This window comes from Bos taurus, chromosome 13 (genome assembly GCF_002263795.3).
Source record: "Bos taurus isolate L1 Dominette 01449 registration number 42190680 breed Hereford chromosome 13, ARS-UCD2.0, whole genome shotgun sequence".
Classification (NCBI taxonomy): Eukaryota; Metazoa; Chordata; class Mammalia; order Artiodactyla; family Bovidae; genus Bos; species Bos taurus.
Window position 1 is genome coordinate 12,799,955 of NC_037340.1, and position 19,665 is coordinate 12,819,619.

At 48.4% G+C, this 19,665-nt stretch overlaps 1 long non-coding RNA gene across 1 annotated transcript; it reads left to right on the forward strand.

Moving 5' to 3' along the window:
• The first annotated feature begins 226 nt into the window (after window positions 1-226).
• On the forward strand, window positions 227-12,013 carry LOC112449249 (uncharacterized). The gene is made up of 2 exons (XR_009496838.1): window positions 227-6,408; window positions 8,054-12,013. It is a non-coding gene; the product is annotated as an uncharacterized lncRNA (long non-coding RNA).
• The last annotated feature ends 7,652 nt before the right edge of the window (window positions 12,014-19,665 follow it).

Sequence of the window (19,665 nt, forward strand, 5' to 3'; positions counted from 1 at the left end):
AGTCCATTTCAGTTCGCTGATTCCTAGAAAGTCGACGTTCACTCTTGCCATCTCCTGTTTGACCACTTCCAATTTGCCTTGATTCATGGACCTAACATTCCAGGTTCCTATGCAGTATTGCTCTTTACAGCATTGGACCTTGCTTCTATCACCAGTCACATCTACAACTGGGTATTGTTTTTGCTTTGGCTCCATCCCTTCATTCTTTCTGGAGTTATTTCTCCACTCATCTCCAGTAGCATATTGGGCACCTACTGACCTGGGGAGTTCCTCTTTCAGTATCCTATCATTTTGCCTTTTCATACTGTTCATGGGGTTCTCAAGGCAAGAGTACTGAAGTGGTTTGCCATTCCCTTCTCCAGTGGACCACATTCTGTCAGATCTCTCCACCATGACCCGCCCGTCTTGGGTGGCCCCACACGGCATAGCTTAGTTTCACTGAGTTAGACAAGGCTGTGGTCCATGTGATCAGATTGGCTAGTTTTCTGTGATTATGGTTTCAGTGTGGAAAATTCTGAAAGAGATGGGAATACCAGACCACCTGACCTGCCTCTTGAGAAACCTATATGCAGGTCAGGAACCTATATGCATGGAACTGGACATGGAACAACAGACTGGTTCCAAATAGGAAAAGGAGTACGCCAAGGCTGTGTATTGTCACCTTGCTTATTTAACTTACGTGCAGAGTACATCATGAGAGATGCTGGGCTGGAGGAAGCACAGGCTGGAATCAAGATTGCTGGGAGAAATATCAATAACCTCAGATATGCAGATGACAACACCTTTATGGCAGAAAGTAAAGAGGAACTAAAAAGCCTCTTGATGAAAGTGGAAGAGGAAAGTGAAAAAGTTGGGTTAAAGCTCAACATTCAGAAAACTAAGATCATGACATCTGGTCCCATCACTTCATGGGAAATAGATAGGAAACAGCGGAAACAGTGTCAGACTTTATTTTTTTGGACTCCAAAATCACTGCAGATGGTGATTGCAGCCATGAAATTAAAAGATGCTTACTCCTTGGAAGGAAAATTATGACCAACCTAGATAGCATATTGAAAAGCAGAGACATTACTTTGCCAACAAAGGTCCTTCTTGTCAAGGCTATGGTTTTTCCAGTAGTCATGTATGGATGTGAGTGTTGGGCTGTGAAGAAAGCTGAGCGCCCAAGAATTGATGCTTTTGAACTGTGGTGTTGGAGAAGACTCTTGAGAGTCCCTTGGACTGCAAGGAGATCCAACTAGTCCATCCTAAAGGAGATCAGTCCTGGGTGTTCACTGGAAGGACTGATGCTAAAGCTGAAACTCCAATACTTTGGCCACTTCATGAGAAGAGTTGACTCATTGGAAAAGACTCTGATGCTGGGAGGGATTGGGGGCAGGAGGAGAAGGGGACGACAGAGGATGAGATGGCTGGATGGCATCACTGACTCGATGGACATGAGTTTGGGTAAACTCCAGGAGTTGGTGATGGACATGGAGGCCTGGCGTACTATGATTCATGGGGTCGCAAAGAGTCGGACATGACTGAGCAACTGAACTGAATAGCTGTGGTGAGGAGCCAGGTGTCATGGTCAGCGTTACCAGGTGAAGGGAGCGCAGAGATGTGCAGACATGTCTGGGCCCCATCCAGCCTGCCACGCATCAAGGGAATGAGACAGTTGTAAGGAGCAGGAGCAACAGGGGAAGCAGGTACCACTCACAGAGGTTGGGCGAGTGTGGGTCTCACTGTGCAGGCCTGTCCCGCTTAGTGGGGGTGGATTCAGCAGGAGCCTCTCTCCTTGCTGCTGCTGCTGCTGCTAAGTAGCTTCAGTCGTGTCCGACTCTGTGCAACCCCATAGATGGCAGCCCACCAGGCTCCCCTGTCCCTGGGATTCTCCAGGCAAGAACAATGGAGTGGGTTGCCATTTCCTTCTTCAATGCATGAAAGTGAGAAGTGAAAGTGAAGTCACTCAATTGTATCTGATTCTTAGTGACCCCATGGATTGCAGCCTACAAGGCTCCTCCGTTCATGGGATTTTCCAGGCAAGAGTACTGGAGTGGATTGCCATTGCCTTCTCCGTCTCTCCCTGCAGCCACAACCTTGAAACAGGATTTTATTACCTTCTACCCTGGTGCCTTGTGCAGGAGAGCCAGGTACAGCAGCGGGGAGGAGAGACAAGTGTGGTGGGTGGGCTTGGCCAGCGACCCTGTCCCATCAGAACCAGAAGAGAAGTGAAGGGCCCTGAGTTGTGCAGATGAGCAGTGACCCCACCTCCAGTCTGCATGAAGCCAGGAGAGGATTCCTCATCCCCACCCCGCTAGCAGGGAGGTGGAGAGCGACAACTGATATCCAAAGGAAGTCATGGGCTGCACGGACCCTTGCATCCTTGTGACAATGGCACCTGGTCAGGGCTGAGGGACATTCTGGCTCCTGAAAGGGCCCCTCCCCACCCCCACCCCCAGGGGGCAGATGTCCTGGCTTTGGAATGACCTGATCCTTTAACATCTTCCTTGACATAAAGACCCATAACCTTCTTTGGATATCAGTTGTCAGTGACAAAAATTCCTGGGTCAGATTGGAGGATTTCACAGTCTCATCTACATAACTTCGGTTTTATGAGTTTGCCCTCCGAAGGAAAGATGGTGGAGCAAGAAGGTAGGTGGAAATGCTGCTCCTTTGGCTTTAGATTCCGTCAGAGACAGCAGAGTCAATGGCAATTATGCCAAGCATGGTGTGTCTCACTTAGAATTGTATGAATATACAAGGAACAGAAAGCCAGCTAAAATGGCTTGAACACATATGGGTTTATTTTTCTCACATAAGCAAATGTTCAGAGGTAGGGCTTGCTATCCCTGGTTCCCTTCACCCATGATGCTCACGCAAGCTCCTCCTTTGCCTCATGGTTGCAAGATAGATGCTATGGCTCCAGACACTGTGTCTGAATTCAAGGGGGAAAGAAGGAAATTGAGGAGTTGAACCAGCCTTGTCTATCACTTTAATAGGAAAAGTAAAGTTGTCCCAGAAGTGTTCTTAATCTACTTCTTCCATTTGGGTCCAGAGTGGATTGTGAGGCCACCCTTGGTTGCAAGAGAAGTTGGGAAGTTGGGGAAAAGGATGGTCACGATGATCTGGTCTGGGCATGTGGCCACCACAGATAAGGGGAAGAAGAGGGGAAGGAGGATATGGAGGCTACAATAGGTGCTTTGACTGAACTGACTATTGAGTCACATCTCCAAGCAGAGAACCACCAATCTAGATTCATTTAGGATCCCATCTCGAGGAAACAGGGTCTTTTCACCTGCCGTCTTATGTAGAAAAATTGTTTCTACAAGTGACATTATTAACTTCCTGGCCAAGCAGCCCCGTGGGTTGACCTTCACTTGCCAGTTGAGAGGAAACTGCTGATTCCTGCATGTTTACCAGCTGTTCTGTTCAAAAGGGTTGCCTAGTTGGAAAGAAAATGAAGCAGATGGGTCTGAGGTTTCAGGATGAAGTTGAAGGTAGGAAGGAGGGACATCTTTCTTAAACAACAAAAATCTCCAGTCTCAGTGAAACGCTGGTTTGTGACAAGATCTTCGAGAGCCAGGGCCAAGTGGCGGTTGCCCATGGAAACCGAGGGACCTTTTCTCCTGATTGGGTAGCTGGTCTCGAAGAGGATTATGGCAGCCTGGCCACCATGTCTATTTATTTTTTTAAATTGAAGTATAGTTGATTTACAATGTTGTGTTTCTGATGTACAACAAAGAATGATTCATATACATATATAATGGCTTTCCTGATGGCTCAGATGGTAAAGAATCTGCCTGAAATGCAGGAGACCCGGGTTTGATCCCTGGAGAAGGGAATGGCTACCCACTCCAGTATTCTTGCCTGGAGAATTCCATGGACAGAGGAGCCTGGCAAGCTTATAGTCCATGGGGTTACCAAGAGTCAGATACAACTGAATGACTAACACTTTCATAAATATATTTCATATTATTTTTCATTAGGAGTTTATTGCAAGACATTGAATATAGTTCCCTGTGCTATGCAATAGGACCTTGTTCTTCTGGCTGCCATGGTTTCATGGAGGTTTTTTCTTAAAATTACATACATGGAGAGAAAACTCAGGATGGGGATAAGAGCTCACAGCAGATGGACTGTTGGTTTTCTCTCAGAAAGAGACTTCAGGACCCTCCAGCAAAGCTCTGCTAGTTATTATTTAAGGATCCAAAGAGAGGCCTCTCTCCTTTAACGCTGACGAGAGATCTGATATGAAGTGAGTGTGGCTCCTGATATTTCTAATTCTAAAAAAAATTCAGAGAGTTTTTAACCCGAGGTAAGGTTAGGTGCTGGCTTATGAGAGGTAGAGTTCTTAGTTGAGCCACATGGTTCTTACAAATGAAACTTATGCTTATTTAAATAGTATATATGTTTATTTATTTGTGTTTACAAAAAGAACTCTGGACTGGCTCACAGGTTTCCTGATTCCGCTTTCCTGGCTGGAGAGGAGCGGTCCCTCAGGCCACCTGGTGGCCACAACGGGCACTGCAGTGTCCAGCGGGGACGGTGTCCAGGGGGGTCCCTGCCAACTTCAGCTCCTTTCTGTGAGAGAAAAGACATACTGGCTGATCGGTGCTAATTGGATGGTGATTTTGGGGTCTTTTGGATTTCATCCTCCTGTCTTTTTGTATAAGTGTCTTTTGCTATTATGCTTTTTATTGTAAAAAACACATAACAAAATTTGCCGTTTTCGTAACATCTTTACTGTTTTCACCTGTACAGTTTATAGTAATATTGAGTATATTCCCATGATTGTGAAGCAGAGCTTCAGAACTTTTCATCTGGTTGAACTGAAACTGTATCCGTTAGCCTACAACCCTCTCTGACTTCCTCTCACATTGTCATTCAGTGGGGAATGTGTAAGCCTGTCTGGCTGACCACAGCTGAGGACCTGGGGCTTCAGTGGAGAGCTGGCAGCTTGCAGCCTGAGGCCCCTTCTCCAATGGGGGAGATGGGGCTGAAGAAGGTAAAGCAGTTTCCCAACGCGGGGCTTACGGATCAGCATGGAAGGGGCGGTGGTGCAGCGGGGAGCCTGTGAGGCGGGCGTGGGTGATTGAGCCAGGCTCCCTCTTGAGGACCCTGCTTCCTGGAGGGGCCGGGGGCCTAATTGCATGAGGTGTTTGCCGTGGAAAGAGAAGCTGGTCAGGCCAGTGAGTCAGTTCAAGGCAGCGGAGCTGAACTGAACCTGTGTCTCTTGTGTCGAATTTGCCTTATGCTGGTACGTGGAGGAGACTGTTTTCCTGCTGGTTAATGTGAATTACAGTAATATTTGCTTTCTTTGACAGAATCGTCCCAAAGTGACGGGAAGCAGTCCCCGGTGCTCGTTGCAGCTCAGCCGGGCCCCTCACCTGATGGGAGGAGGCTGGTTCTGTGAACACGAGCTCCTATCCTCTTCCCAGTATCCCTAGCCACAGGGTAGGACGTCTGTGTGTAGATGTGTATGTGTGAAGATACAGTCTATTTACATGTAAAATGTGTGTCTGTTTATAAAAAGGGCAAACCAAAGACTGCAGGGGTGCAGGACAGGAGATGCTGCCCGTAGTCCTGGGTGGGAGGAGTCCCTGCCCAGACCTGGGGGTGAGGATCCCAAGGGCCAAGTGACAGGGCGCTGACAGCCTCCTCTCTAGATCATGAGGCCCTTAATGTCCTACATGACCCCAAGCCCGCTTTCAGGGCCCCATCTCAGGGCCCATCCTCCTGAGAGCTGACTAGGGCTGGCATGTCCACATGTGTGCAAGGCCCCCTGAGCCGTGGGAAGGTGTGAAGGAAGGGACCAGAGAGGGAGTGAGGGGCAGGCTGCCTTGCATCGCTGTTCTCACTGTGGGACTCTGGCTGCTGTTCAGTCACTAAGTCACGTCTGACCCTGCGACCCTGTGGACTGTATCCTGCCAGGCTCTTCTGAATGGGATTGTCCAGGCCAGAATACTGGAGTGGGTTGCCATTTCCTTTTCCAGGGGATCTTCCCGACCCAGGGATCAGACCTGCATTTCCTGTATTGGCAGGAGGGTTCTTTACCAGGGGAGTCGTGGAGCTCCAAGGAGCCCGAGTTCTGCCGTGGAAATTGGCCTCCATGTCCATGTGAGGAAGTGCTTCTCCAAGAAAAGGATGGCACGTATTCTATTTAAGAATTTATTCTTTTAAAATACACGTCCACATAGAATGCAGGCCTCTGTCTGTGACCTTGTGCTAGAGCCCACACATGTTAAGGGCAGTCTATTAAATTCCCCTTGTGTATTTACCTTTGAAATCATGAAAATGTTTTACATAATGATGCCATGAAATTATATTTTAAGGTGTGCTTCCTAAACGTTGAAAGCAAAGAGAAACAGCTGAGCAGAACTGGGTCTTGGACCGGTGGCGTAACTATCCCCAAAGGGACTGTTTCAGGTGACTATAAAATGCAGTCATTTGACACTACATCCCTGTTTGGGCTGTATTCTGGGGATAAAAAGAACTGCGGAACGTTTTAAGAACTGTATCCAGTGACTCTGTGGCGTGTGGTGGTATTAGGCGTTTTCATTCTGAAATGATCATGTGTACGTTGTGTAATAAAGCACGGGAGTGTGTCCATTTGCCTCCCGGAAGCTCCAGCCCCAGCCTCGTGCTGCCTTTGTAGACAAGCCAGTGAGCCTCGTGTGCCGGGACCCAGTTCCTCCCGATGAGAACAGGGCCGCAGACCCCTCTGCTGAGGTTGTCCCAGTGCCGTCCCCGGGGCTGCCGTGAAGGTGAATGCCTTAGTTCTCGTGACAGGCATTTAGCCGGCTAGCATCCCTGCTCTCTGGCTGCCTGTGCTTGGCCTGGTGGCCACGTTAGGGTAAATACATCCTTTCCTACTGCTCAACTTCCAATTAAAACAACTCAAAAGTAATGTCTGAAAAGCGCTGGGTTTTTACATCTGGGTCCAATCAGGAGGCAGAAACTGTACAATAATTTGAACAAGGGACATTCACTATAAGAAATTATGAAACAACGGTATGAAAGTGGCTATAAAGATGGAAAGAGAACTCGGGTGCCCTAGGTCAGGAAGACACCCAAGAAAAGGCAGACTGGGAAGGGGGTTCACCATAGATGAAACAGGTATGGTGTGGGCTGGGGGTGCGGTCACTGGCTGGGACAGAAGTCCACTGGTGAGAGCTGACCCATGTCCCCCGGCAGCAGGAACATGTGTCCCAAAGCACAGGCAAACGGGGCTTATAGGTGGGCACATAGAGAGCGGTCAAGGCGCCACTGCCTGCATGAGGCTGGCAGCACAGCGGTGTCCCCACTGGGGGTCTGCAGCTGGGCAGTCACCAGCCTGGGCCAAGGCTCTGATGCTGCCTGTGTGCTAGGGCGGGGCACCACCGGGCATACACACACACACACACACACACACACACACATACACGCATGCACACAACTGACAATGCAACAGGGATGAAAAAGAGCAAATGTCTCTCCCAGAAACGAGGGGAAAGGACCTGGCCTTCTCCTGCACGGGTCCTCTCTTGCCCTCTACTGACAGAAGTTTAGCATTGCACCCATGGTCAAGGAGAGCCAGTGAGTGCTCACAGCCGCTTATCACAGAGCAGGTGCTGCAGGCGAATTTGGATCCCGTAGGCAACAAACTGATAACTGGCTCGCTGGGTGAAAATCTGCAAGATAGAATTGTATGAAGTTATTGAAAATTCTGTTTTATAAAACTATTTCATGCCCTGAGAAAATCCTCATGATATGCTGTGAAAAAGCAGATTACAGAAGCAATCAATACACTGTAATCCAAATTAAAAAAAAGAGAGAGCTAAGATCCTTGTTTATAAGATTTCTGAATGTCTTCTCTCCCCCTGCCTGTCAACCCCCATAATTTGGTGAGAGTGAGAAAGTGGGTCAAAGTTCGGGCAGTGATAGTCACCTTGTGTGTTAGAGAAGTGATGATTTTCATTCCCTTCCTGTCATCTGTCTCACTCCTTGGCCAGGAGCAGCTGGGGGAATGTGCAGGGAAAGCGTTATGTTACTCAGATGCTTGGCCACTTTCCCGCTCCTTTCTTGCTTTCAGAATCCCCTCAGTGATGTTGGACTGGCCTCTCCTCAGGCCGGGAGAACTGGAAAGGACTGGACCCCGGCTTCAGGAAAGGGTGTGAGAAAAGATGGTTGCCTTTATCCCTCAGACCAGCAGGGTCAGTGGTCACGTGAAGAAAGGTGGTCAGTGGCCGACGGTGCGAGGTAAACCGTGCTTAATCGCTTTTATTGATACAGTTTCTCAGGGTCCCTGTGTGCCCGGGACTCTCTAGCTGGGCAACAGCAAGTCCCGGTTTTTATTTTAATTCATGTGTGTGTGTGATTCGTGGAACAGTTTGGAAAATGCTGCTATGGAAGCATATGAAAGATGTCTACAAACAATAAAGCTACAATACCAAAATACCTTTGACCTCATAGCATATCTTCTTATACTAATGATTGACTTTTGTTACAAATAGAAGTCTATCCTCATAAAAATATCACTGCCTCTATATACATACACACACATATGCAAGTGATATACACGCATAAATGCATATAATACACACAATACACATGTATACATACATACATATGCACACAATATACACACACATAACACACCTACACATACATGGGTACGTACACATGCTTACACATGTATAAACATAATACATGCACATAATATAAAACACATACATATACCTGCACCTATATATGCATATACATATAGACACACATATAGATACATATATACACATATGTACACACATAATATGCATACACATACATATCCTCACACATATACCCTTACATACATACACTGTACATACATACGCCATCTAGATTTGTCATAGCTTTTTTTCCAAGCAGCAAGTGTCTTTTAATTTCATGGCTGCAGTCACCATCCGCAGTGATTTTGAAGCCCAAGAAAATAGTGTCACTGTTTCCATTGTTTCTCCATCTATTTGCCGTGAAGTGATGGGACAAAAAGCCATGATCTTCGTTTTCTGAATGTTGAATTTTAAGCCAACTTTTTCACTCTCCTCTTTCACTTTCATCAAGAGGCTCTTTAGTTCCTCTTTGCTTTCTCCATAATGGTGATGTCATCTGCACATCTGAAATTATTGATATTTCTCCTGGCAATCTTGATTCCAATTTGTGAATTATCCAACCCGGCATTTCGCATGATGTACTCTGCATATAAGTTAAATAAGCAGGGTGACAATACACAGCCTTGACGTACTCCTTTCCCAATTTGGAATCGGTCCATTGTTCCATGTCTCATTCTATCTGTTGCTTCTTGACCTGCATACAGATTTCTCAGGAGGCAGGTAAGGTGGTCTGGTATGCCCATCTCTTGAAGAATTTTCCACAGGTTGTTGTGATCCACACAGTCAAAAATTTTTAGTGTAGTCAATGAAGCAGAATAGGTATTTTTCTGGAACTCTCTTCTTGCTTTTTCTATGATCCAATGGATGTTGGGAATGTATACACATATATATAAATAATGTACACATACAAACATATGCTTGCATGCAATATATATTTATAGACATACAGATACATATACATACACACATGTAATGCATGTACCTACACATATACACTACACATAATATACACATAATACACATGCATGCATATAGCATAACATGCATATATACACTCACACATAATACACACAACGTATGTGCACATGCGTGCACACAATATACACATGTGCATGCTTATACACACGCACAGAGACACATATCCACACACTGACAAAGATCGAGGTTTCTGTGCCACGAGACAGCAGCTCTCTTCTCGTAGGAATAAAATTATGGGCAATTTATCCCGTCTGTGTGCTTTTGTGTAATCTCCAAAATTCCTGTGGTTGGTTGTTGGTTTTGTACTAAAGCAGAAACACCCGTGAACTGCCTTCTGTTGTGTTTTCACTGTAGCGTTACAGCCACTTGGAAGGAGGGCTCAACACACGCCCTGTCAAGGTGACTGCCCAGAGGCTGTCTCTGCCGTCACGTCTCCTGTTGAGGCAGCCACATTGCAGATGTCAGCGGGGAAGGTTCTCTGACCTGCTAATGGGCTGCGTCCGAATCGGCAGGGTCTGCCTTCCTTTTCAGGGTCACGCTTGTGTTTTCTCAGCTGCTGGAGCCTGACCCTTTCTGACAATTATTACTTCATGTCAGAAGGCTGCTGGGCAAGCTGGGGCTGCTGGGAGAGACGGAGCTGCCCCCATCAAACTCTGGGTGGTGAGGCTCTGGCAGAGGGGTAAAGGTTCCAGAGTTTTCTGTGAAAAGACATCTCGGCTGTTCCTGTGCCCCCCTCCCTCCTGGGCTCCCTCATACCCCTCACCAGCCTGCAGCTGGAACAGAGGCCTCGGACGGTGGCGCCATCGTGGGGCCGGGTCTGTGTCGTGACAAAGAGACAAGAGAGATGGTCCTGGGCTGCCCAGTGACCATCTTCAGGCGGATGATCTGAGTCTCCTGGGATTTCTCCCAAGAGGAAGTGCAGAAGGCCTCTCTCTCCCTATCATAACGACGACCACCCACTTGGACTCCAGGTTTCCTCCAGGCAGGAGGGAGCGAGGGGGCCAGTGTTTGCTGCCTCCATCGCTTCACCAGCTCTTATTTACAGATGCCGACTGGGGCCTTCCTGGAAGAGGAATTCATCTGAGAGGAAAGCGAGGGTCCCTGAGAAGGATAAGGGCTGGCGGAGGGCAGCCGTCAGCTCCTCCCACCTTTGTGTGTCCCAGCAGAAGGTCCCAAGATGGCAGGAACCCGCCTGGCTCAGGCAGAAGCTGGCGGATCTTCAGATTCTGACTCTCAAGCTCGAGAGCACCGGTGACATGGAGCTCCAACTTGTGGCTTCTCCCACCTCACTCTCTGTGCACCCGAGGGTGGCCTGGGGAAATGGCCCTGCTTCTTGGCAGCACTGAGAGTGCCCTCTGTTTACATGGGTGCCTCTACAATGAAGACGGCTAGTCACCACCACAACGGCTAATGCTTTTGGAAGGCAAAAAGTGCTTGCGATGGATCCTTTCATTTAAAGTAGTCTTTCAACACATACGTGAACACATCCTGTGTGCCGGCACGGTTCTAGACACTGAAATCAGTGGTAGACGAAAGAGACGAAATCTCCTGAAGGAATAACACGTGTCCTGTACACAGGATGGAACAATATTTAGCCTTTGAGTGAGGGGACACAGATGTGCTACAACGCATGAACATGTGACCCTATGTGCGACAACATAGATGAACCTTGAGGGTGTTGTGAAGGAAATAAGCCAGAAACAAAAGGACAAATACTGTGTGATTTCACTTGCCTGGAGCAGTCAGGTGCGTAGGGATAGGAGCAGAAAAGTGGTTGCCAGGGTCCGATGGGAGGGGGGAGGATGAGGCATTGTTGTTTAATGGTGTTGATTTGAAACAAATAGATGGCTAGATATTTCTCTAGCAAAGAGGTTTATTCAGAATCAGCAGAGAATTGCAACTCAACAATGGTGAGTACATCTAAGTCCCTGCCTAGCAAGGGAAGGAGGAGCCTTTTACAGGGGGATCGCTGAGGCCTTAAGAAGGTGGATGCACAGCACCTCTTCCCTGGGTTTTTACAGAAAGCTCCTCAGGTAGTTCTCTTGGGCAGCTGGAGCTGAGAATCCCTGTTTCACAATCTTGAGTGCACCTTTAATCAACTGGGGAGCTTTAAAAATAATACCGATATCTGTGTCCCATCCTGAAGTTTTGATGTTGTCTGAGTGCCCTTGAGCTATGGGGCTTCTGAAAGCTCCCAGGATGGCCCACTTTCCATCCTTGACCATGAGCCAGGCTGGCAACTCTGCATCTCTCTGCCAGGGCCCAAGCCTCCATCAAGCACAGTGCCTAGGACTCATGATACTCTCAGGGGTCCACAGCATTTAGTTTTCATTTCTTTAAAAATCAGAAGCAAAAAGAAAATGAACATTTATGTTGAAGAAAATGTTGTCATATGTGCTGTTAATATATTCACCTTTGTACCAACACTGCTATAATGTGGAATTTTTAAGACTTTTTTTGTGCAGGAAGAGCCCACACAGGTCATGGTGCTGTCCTAATGTCTGCTTTGATCTCAGTGGTCCCCCAAGGTCCCATCCAGAGCTTTGAACCCAGAGGGTACTGAGTGAATGAGGGAGGAGACTCAAAGGATTAAACAGCTACAAGGAAAAAAAATTGTTACGAGGGGGATGGATGAACGTGGAACATTCCATGGAACTCGTCCATGGAACGAACTTGGCAGAGCTTGAAAGACGTGGCGAGATTAGGCTGGGAAGAAAAAGCCAGGAGAGTGGATGTCTGCCCCCACCAGGCACCCTGTGGTTTTTTACGAGAAGTGACACCACGCCTTTAATACCCCAGGGCTTCCCTGGTGGCTCAGGTGGTAAAGAATCCACCTGCAATGCAGGAGATATGGGTTTGATCCCTGGGTCAGAAAGATGCCCTGGAGAAGGAAATGGCAATCCTCTCCAGTATTCTTGCCTGGAGGTTCCATGGACAGAGGAGCGGGCTTTAGTCCATGGGGTCACAAAGAGTCAGAGATGACTAACACACACACACACAAGCAAACTGAGGCTCCATTTTCACTCCCTGTAGAAAGATCCCAGCCCCCTCCTGCTCAGCCCCAAAGCCACTTTCGTCTGGAATCACTGGGATTGTCTCACCTATGTTCTGCTGCCTCTGGACACAGAGCTGCTAACTGGGAATGCAGCCCACTTCCTTCATCCCCTGCAGCACATCAGCCCATGCCTCTTCCTGACAACTCAGGACACCAGAGGTGAGTTCAGGACAGAGTTGACAGATGACCACTGAACTTGTGCCCGTGTCTGTCCCAAGGGACCCCTGGGCTTTCCACGAACCTCCTCACCAGCCATCTTCTTCTTGGGGTGCTGCCCAGCCCCTCTGTTCCTCCCAGGGCTCCCCCTGCCCCTCTAGCCCTCCAAGGAAACTCCAGTTATAGGGCTTAAATCACTGTTGCTTTTTTATGCTGAGCTTTGAACCCTTTTGAGGGAAGGGGCAGGAATTTCTTTTAAAGACCAAAGACCCAAGAAAGCCCACTCAGGGCTTCGGCATCTGCCCCGGCACACCATTTTGTCTTGTACCAGAAACACAGTTTCTTCTTTCTTTCTTCACAGCAGGGACTCCATCTTGGGACAGACACTGACGTCCAGGAAGGGCTAGTAGGTGGACCCCGCAGGTCACAGCTTCCTCTCCAAGTTTTGTGATGCCTTGGCATGGTTGTCCAGGCTGCTGGGTGGGCGGGGTTTCCTGTCTTGGGTCTTGCTGAGTGTGCTTCTCGCTGATTCTTTGGGGGATGGTTCTTCCATGGAAAAGTTCTGTGCAGGGCTCATCTTTCATTCCAGATCCAGCTGGTAAATCTGGACAGGGAAGCTTTCTCTAGTCCTTTATGGCTCTTCCTTCTCCAGATGGGGTCATATCTGGTTTGGAAAACTGAGATCCCCAAGGAGACCATCACTAGGTCTCTGTCCAGATCAGGATCCTCCCGCGTTCTGGCTGAAGTTTGAGGGTGGGGCTGGGCCTCAGGGATTCCCTGTGATTCTGAGTCAGAGAGGACAGCAGGGAGCCTGGCTTCCTGCAGGGTGTTGACCACACATGCACACAGGCAATCATGTGCACATGTGCACACCAATGTACACACTCATGAGCACACCCTTAGCTGGCCCTGCACACTCACAGCCATACATCTAGATGGGATGCCCAGGGATCTGTGCACACAGCAGTCCTCAGCTTCAGAAACAGCGGTTCTTGGAGTGTATTCTGTCCTCACTTGTAGGCAGCAGAGGAAAATGGCCACAGAAGAGTTTAGCCCCCAGCCTGCTTTTGTGGGCAGGCAGACAGGCTTTCGGGGGAAGAGAAAAGTATGAGGTCTGAAGGATTTGGGAAAACAGAAGGACCTAAACTGGGTCTTCACAGATGGGTGGGATTTGGATAAACAGAAGTGTGTGGGCCATTTAAGACAGAAGTGGGTGGTGTAAATAAAGGTTGGTATGGGAGTTAGGAGCTTGGGTGAGAGTGGGCTGGTGGGACTGGAGTGGAGGTGGATGAACAGACATTGTGGGTCAGAGGAAAGGGGGCTTGGAAGTTTGTACAATGCGAGGGGCACTAGGAACCACTCAAAAAGAACAATAAGAAAAGGAATGGATGCGACATGTAGTTACTATTCATCAGATTCTAAACCAGACACTTTACATTTATTTAGTCTTTACCATAATCCTCTAAGGTAAGATATTATTATTCCTGTTTTTACAACAAGGCAGTTGAGGCTCAGAAGATGATGTCATCACATCTTGTAATTGATGCAGCCAACTTTCAAACCCAGTTCTCCCCAGTTCCAAAGGTCCTGTTTCTTTCTTGGATCACGCTGTCTCCCAAGAAGAGAAACAGCTAAAATTAATTTGAGGGAAGATTAATCTAGCTGCAGTGAAGACACAGACAGATTGGAGGCGGGGGTCAGGGGACCTGCTATTGAAATAAACAAGACTGAGATGAATGTACAAGATGAGCCTGGACCATCTTGTCACCCCAGAAAGCAGAGAAATGTCAGAGTAGACGCAGGAGCCAAAGTCCTACTGGCAAAAGAGGAGACAATTCAGACACCACAATTCCCTTGATGACTGCAAGGGACTGACTGCAGTGGATTAAAGCACATCAGATGTGTTGAAATCCGAGCCTTTATTTTATTTTTTTTTTAATATTTATTTCGCCGTGTCAGGTCTTAGTTACGGGTGCGTGGACTCTCTAGTTGTGGCGCACAGGCTCAGTTGCTCCATGGCGTGTGGCATCTTAGTTCCCCAACCAGGGACTGAACCAGTGTCCCCTGCATTGCAAGGTGGAGTCTTAACCACTGGACCACCAGGAAAGCCCCCAAATCCAAGCCTTTATAATGGTGCTAAAAGTCAGATACTCTTTGGTTACTTTTGAAGAACGTTAGGAAAGCAATTCAACCTTTGGGAAACTGGTATAAGAAGGGAAAGAATCAAGTTTTCATTCTGTCCTTCCTGCCCCCAATATGAAGTCTCTCTTTTTTTAAGAAGCATTTTGGCCAATCAGTGAAGGAGTTATAGAATTAGAGCATCACCGTGTGACTACCTCTAAGAAATGGATGGATCTGGCATCCATGTCTGTTAACATCTCAGAAGGAACCGACCAGATTTGCTGTACTTGCTGATGGAAGGTACCACTGCCTTTGAAGTTTTTGCCAAAAATAATCACTCAGTCTCTAGATCTAAATATCCTTTTACAGAGAAGTCAAGGGACAGAGGAATGTATTAAATAACATCTTGAGAATGCAGTCTGAAAAATCCAGACTTGGGATCACTGACTGGATATTTGATAATATTCAGAAACTGATATTTTTTAAAGGAACAGTCTTGTGGATGTGGGTTAAGAAAACTGATCTTTTTAAGATACTTTATGTAATAATTACAGATGAAATGGTATGTTGTCTATGGTGGAGGATGGGAAAAGCAAGCTGGATTATGCATGAAACGCAGCTAGCTGTGAGGTGAAAACTGTTGAATTTAGGTGATAGAGGTGCATTAATTTATCATCTCCACTTTTGTAAATGTTTAAAAAGGTGTTTCAAGTAGAATGGTAATGTTGGTGAGTTTACGGCAGTTGGTGCATGAACGGGGCATTTTTAGAAGGGAAAGGAGTGGATCAGAGCTGGATCAGGGCAGGAGGAGCAGGAGGCACGAGGGGCAGGAGGGGAGGCGAAGCCCTTGGCACCTCACCAGCATACAGCCAGGAACATGGCCTGGCGTGACCCAGGCTCCCGGGGCCAGGCCCTGACTGCAGAGGAACTCCTCTGCCTTGGGGAGCTGAGAAGTGTTCCCAGCCCAGCTGGAAGTTCTGTCTGCCAGTTCATAATGAGCTGCTCAATGTTCCAGCCCTGAGGTCACCTCCTCTGTGAGTCTCCTGGATCCCCGGGGGCAGAATCGGTCATGCCCTCCTCCAGGAGCCGCAGCTCCTCAGCCCTGATGGGCGTCTGACTTGCATTTCAGAGACTGTTCAGTCTGTGGTCCCTGCTGCCTGTGTCCTCTGGGGCAGAGCCCAGAGCCCTCCACACAGGAGGCATTCAACACCTACATACTGGTTATGAAATGGACTGCCCCCTCATTCCCTGGCAGACGAGGACACAGAAAGTGTGGGATTGGGTTGGGAGTCCGGGACCAGAAGAAGGCAGGCCTTAGTTTCCTCTCGGTGAGCACACCCCCCTTTTCCCTGCCTGGAAGATTGTGAGAATCTGCTGGGGGTAGCCCAGGAGGAGAGATCCCTGAGTCACAGGTGGTCCTTCTGGTTGCCATGGTGATAGCTCACTCTTGCTCCCCCATCATGTGACATCATTGGGCTGGCCAAGGCCTTTGGGTTGTGAAACTTTGGTGTCCACATCCCTTTGTTGTTGTTATTGTTGAGTTGTTAAGTCATGTCCAACTCTTTGTGATTCCATGGGCTGTAGACCTTCAGGCTCCTCTGTCCATGGGATTTTCCAGGCAAGAGTACTAGAGTGGGTTGCCATTGCCTTCTCCAGGGGATCTTCCCAACTCAGGGATTGACCCTGTGTCTCCTGCACTGAAGGCAGATTCTTTACCAATGAGCCACCTAAGAAGCCCGTCCACATCCCTTTCCTCTTTTGAGATTTCTGGGACCCTCACATAAGCAGGTCCTTGGGATTCTTAACAATTCCTTTGCAGGTTTCATGATGGATGGGAAGCGGGGAGGTGACTCAGATGGGTGACTGCATTGCTTGGGGTGACCCCAAAGTTTCTTCCCAGCTAATAACAACAACAGGAAGCACAGATCAGGGATGAGGTAGAATTTGTTTGAGGAATCCTAATTCTATTTCCTGAGGTCACTTGCCTGTAAGGAGTGATTCCCAGCCTGATGGGCTAGGAAAGCCCTGGAGCCATGAATCCCTTTGTTTCCATTCAATTTAGTGGGAGTGACTTTAATAGGACCGGGTAGAACCTGCTTACCTTTTCACCTTCTGGGCACCGGGCACTTGACCACACATCTCATGTGTGGAGGTAACCAAACTGCTTTTGTCCTTTCAGGAACACTTGCTGGGTCCCCACACAATTAGGGAGCTGCTCTTAGCTTTCTTTTGCATAGAACCCCCAACTCCAAGTCCTCTTCTTTGTTAGGCATCACTTTCTGAAGATCAGATGATTTCTAAGCAAGTGAATGTGATTGGAGGGCGGCTAGGGCTCAGCATCAGACCTCGGGGCAGTAAGGGGTACTCTCTGTTCTTGTGGCCCCTGGCAGAGGTGCCAATGGAGTCCTGACCCAGGGAATGCTCCAAGCCCAAAATGCTTCCTGTTTTTCCAGCAGAGCGGACCTGAGCCCTGCACACATGGCTGATTACTAGAAACATCTTGGTTGACTTCTCTATTTCCAGTTGTCCAGTTGCTATCACATTCTTCACTGTCCCTGGAGAGCGTGTCCTACAGATCAACACATATCAGGCAGCTCCCAGCCAATGTCACTTCCCTGGCAGGCAGTCCCGCAGCCTCTGAAGACCTCCTCTGGCTCCAGGAATCTCTCACACTTCCTGCCTACTGGTGAGATTAGCTGTGGAACCTTCTAGAGCACTGGACATCGGTCACTAGGATGCCCGGATGAATGTCTGTTCTGCCTATAACCACTACCTCCTGGTGAATCCATTCTTCATGCTCCAAATCTCTCATGGTAGGAAGTTGTTCCAAAACTCTTAAAAACTTTGGGGCTATAGTCAGTGACCATTTCCTCCCTGCTTCTCTTCAGAAAGTAGGAGAGGGGCTGGTTTCCCTCCTTCACTTGCTCATGGGCCATTAGCGGGAGGAGCCGTTCCATTATCTGAGCTCTAATGAGCCCAGGAACTGGAGAAGATGGGCCTGTGCGGGTGATTCGATTTGAAATTCAACAGCCCGGTTATTCCAGGGGGCTTTATTCCTGACCCTGGGGCCCTGCAGAGTGGGGTGTCCTGCGCAGGCAGATCCAGTACCTACTGGGGTGTGGAGGGCATCCAGGCGGTGGTGGAGGAGAGGGACCCAGCCAGGGACGTCTGCCTGTTGTTTTCATTTGTAACAACAGCCCTTAAAATTATCTGGGCCCAGTTGTTGCACGCTCTGTGATTTGCAGCTGTAGGGGCTTAATCACACTTCTCCAGCTTTTATAGTTTATTTAAAATGTTTTAGAGAAGAAGTTTGGCTTGTCTGTGGGCAACTGGATGGCCCACTTCCAGGGGGTAATGGGATGGTTCCTTTCTGCTAGTCCAGATACTGTACTGCCAAGGGGCATAGGTGGCAATTCGAGGACAAATCTTACTCAAAAGAAAAAAAAAAAAAGAGCAGGCCTGGTTTGTAGTCTCTCAGCAGATGTGTTGAGTATTCACTCATCAGCTCATTATTTATTAATTCATTCGTTCAGCCCATGTCCATGATCTACACAGAGTATCCCCCTACTTCCTTTCCCTTGTACGGTTGTGCATGGTGTATGTACACACACACACCACACACACCCACATACACAAACCACACATGTGTGCACACACACCACACACACACATACCACACATGTGCACACACACCCACCCACACACACCACACGTGTGCACACACACACCACACGTGTACACACACATACCCACACACACACACCACACGTGTGCACACACACACCCACGCACACACACACCCACACACACACCACTTCGTCGGTGTGCTTTGATTACAGGCTCTGACTGCTCTTTGCTTCCTGCTTCATTTCTGTTGAGATGGAAGAACTGTCCCCCCTCTTTCCCAAAGCCAGCATTTCCACCTGCCTTCTTGGGATTCAATGTTCCTCCTCTACTGGCTCTTTTTAAAAAATGTTTTAATGGAGGATAATTGCTTTACAATATTGCGCTGGCTTCTGCCAAACATCAACATGAATCAGCCCTAGGAGTACACACGGCCCCTCCCTGTTGAACCCGTCTCCCATCTCCCCCCCTGCCACCTGTCCCGGGTCATCACAGAGCACTGGGTTGGGCTGACTGTGTCACACAGCAAATTTCCACCTACTGGCTCTTTTCCACCATCAGTCAAATGTGTTCAGAACTTTTCCCTTTGAAAACACTCCTTTAGGACCCTGATCTCCCAGTTGTGACTCCTTCTGTCCCCTCGAGTGCCCAGCCCAAATATTCCAGTGATGTCCCCCCACCTCTCCTTCCCATGGATGTCTATCTGTCGGCCCTACACGCCCCTGAAACTGCCCTCACCCAGGGCACTGCTGGCCTCCAGATAAATCCATCTGACTGCCACTTACTCCCCATCCTCTCTCATTTTCCAGAGCCTTCCTCACCTGAGCTTTTGGGTGATCCCTCTTGCTCGGGGACCGCTCCCAGCTTCGGCTCTGGAGCTGGGCTCTGGCCCATGTTCGCATCACGTGACCGCTCCCTGCAGTACTGAGCTGAGCTGGGCGTGTAGGCCAATCAGATTCTCACTGCGGGGAGGTTAGACTTGGGATTCGGAGATGGCCAGCTGGCTGCTGCACTCTTAAAAACTCAGTGACCATTTCCTCCCTGCTTCTCTTCAGAAAGTAGGAGAGGGGCTGGTTTCCCTCCTTCACTTGCTTGTGGGTCATTAGCGGGAGGAGCTGTTCC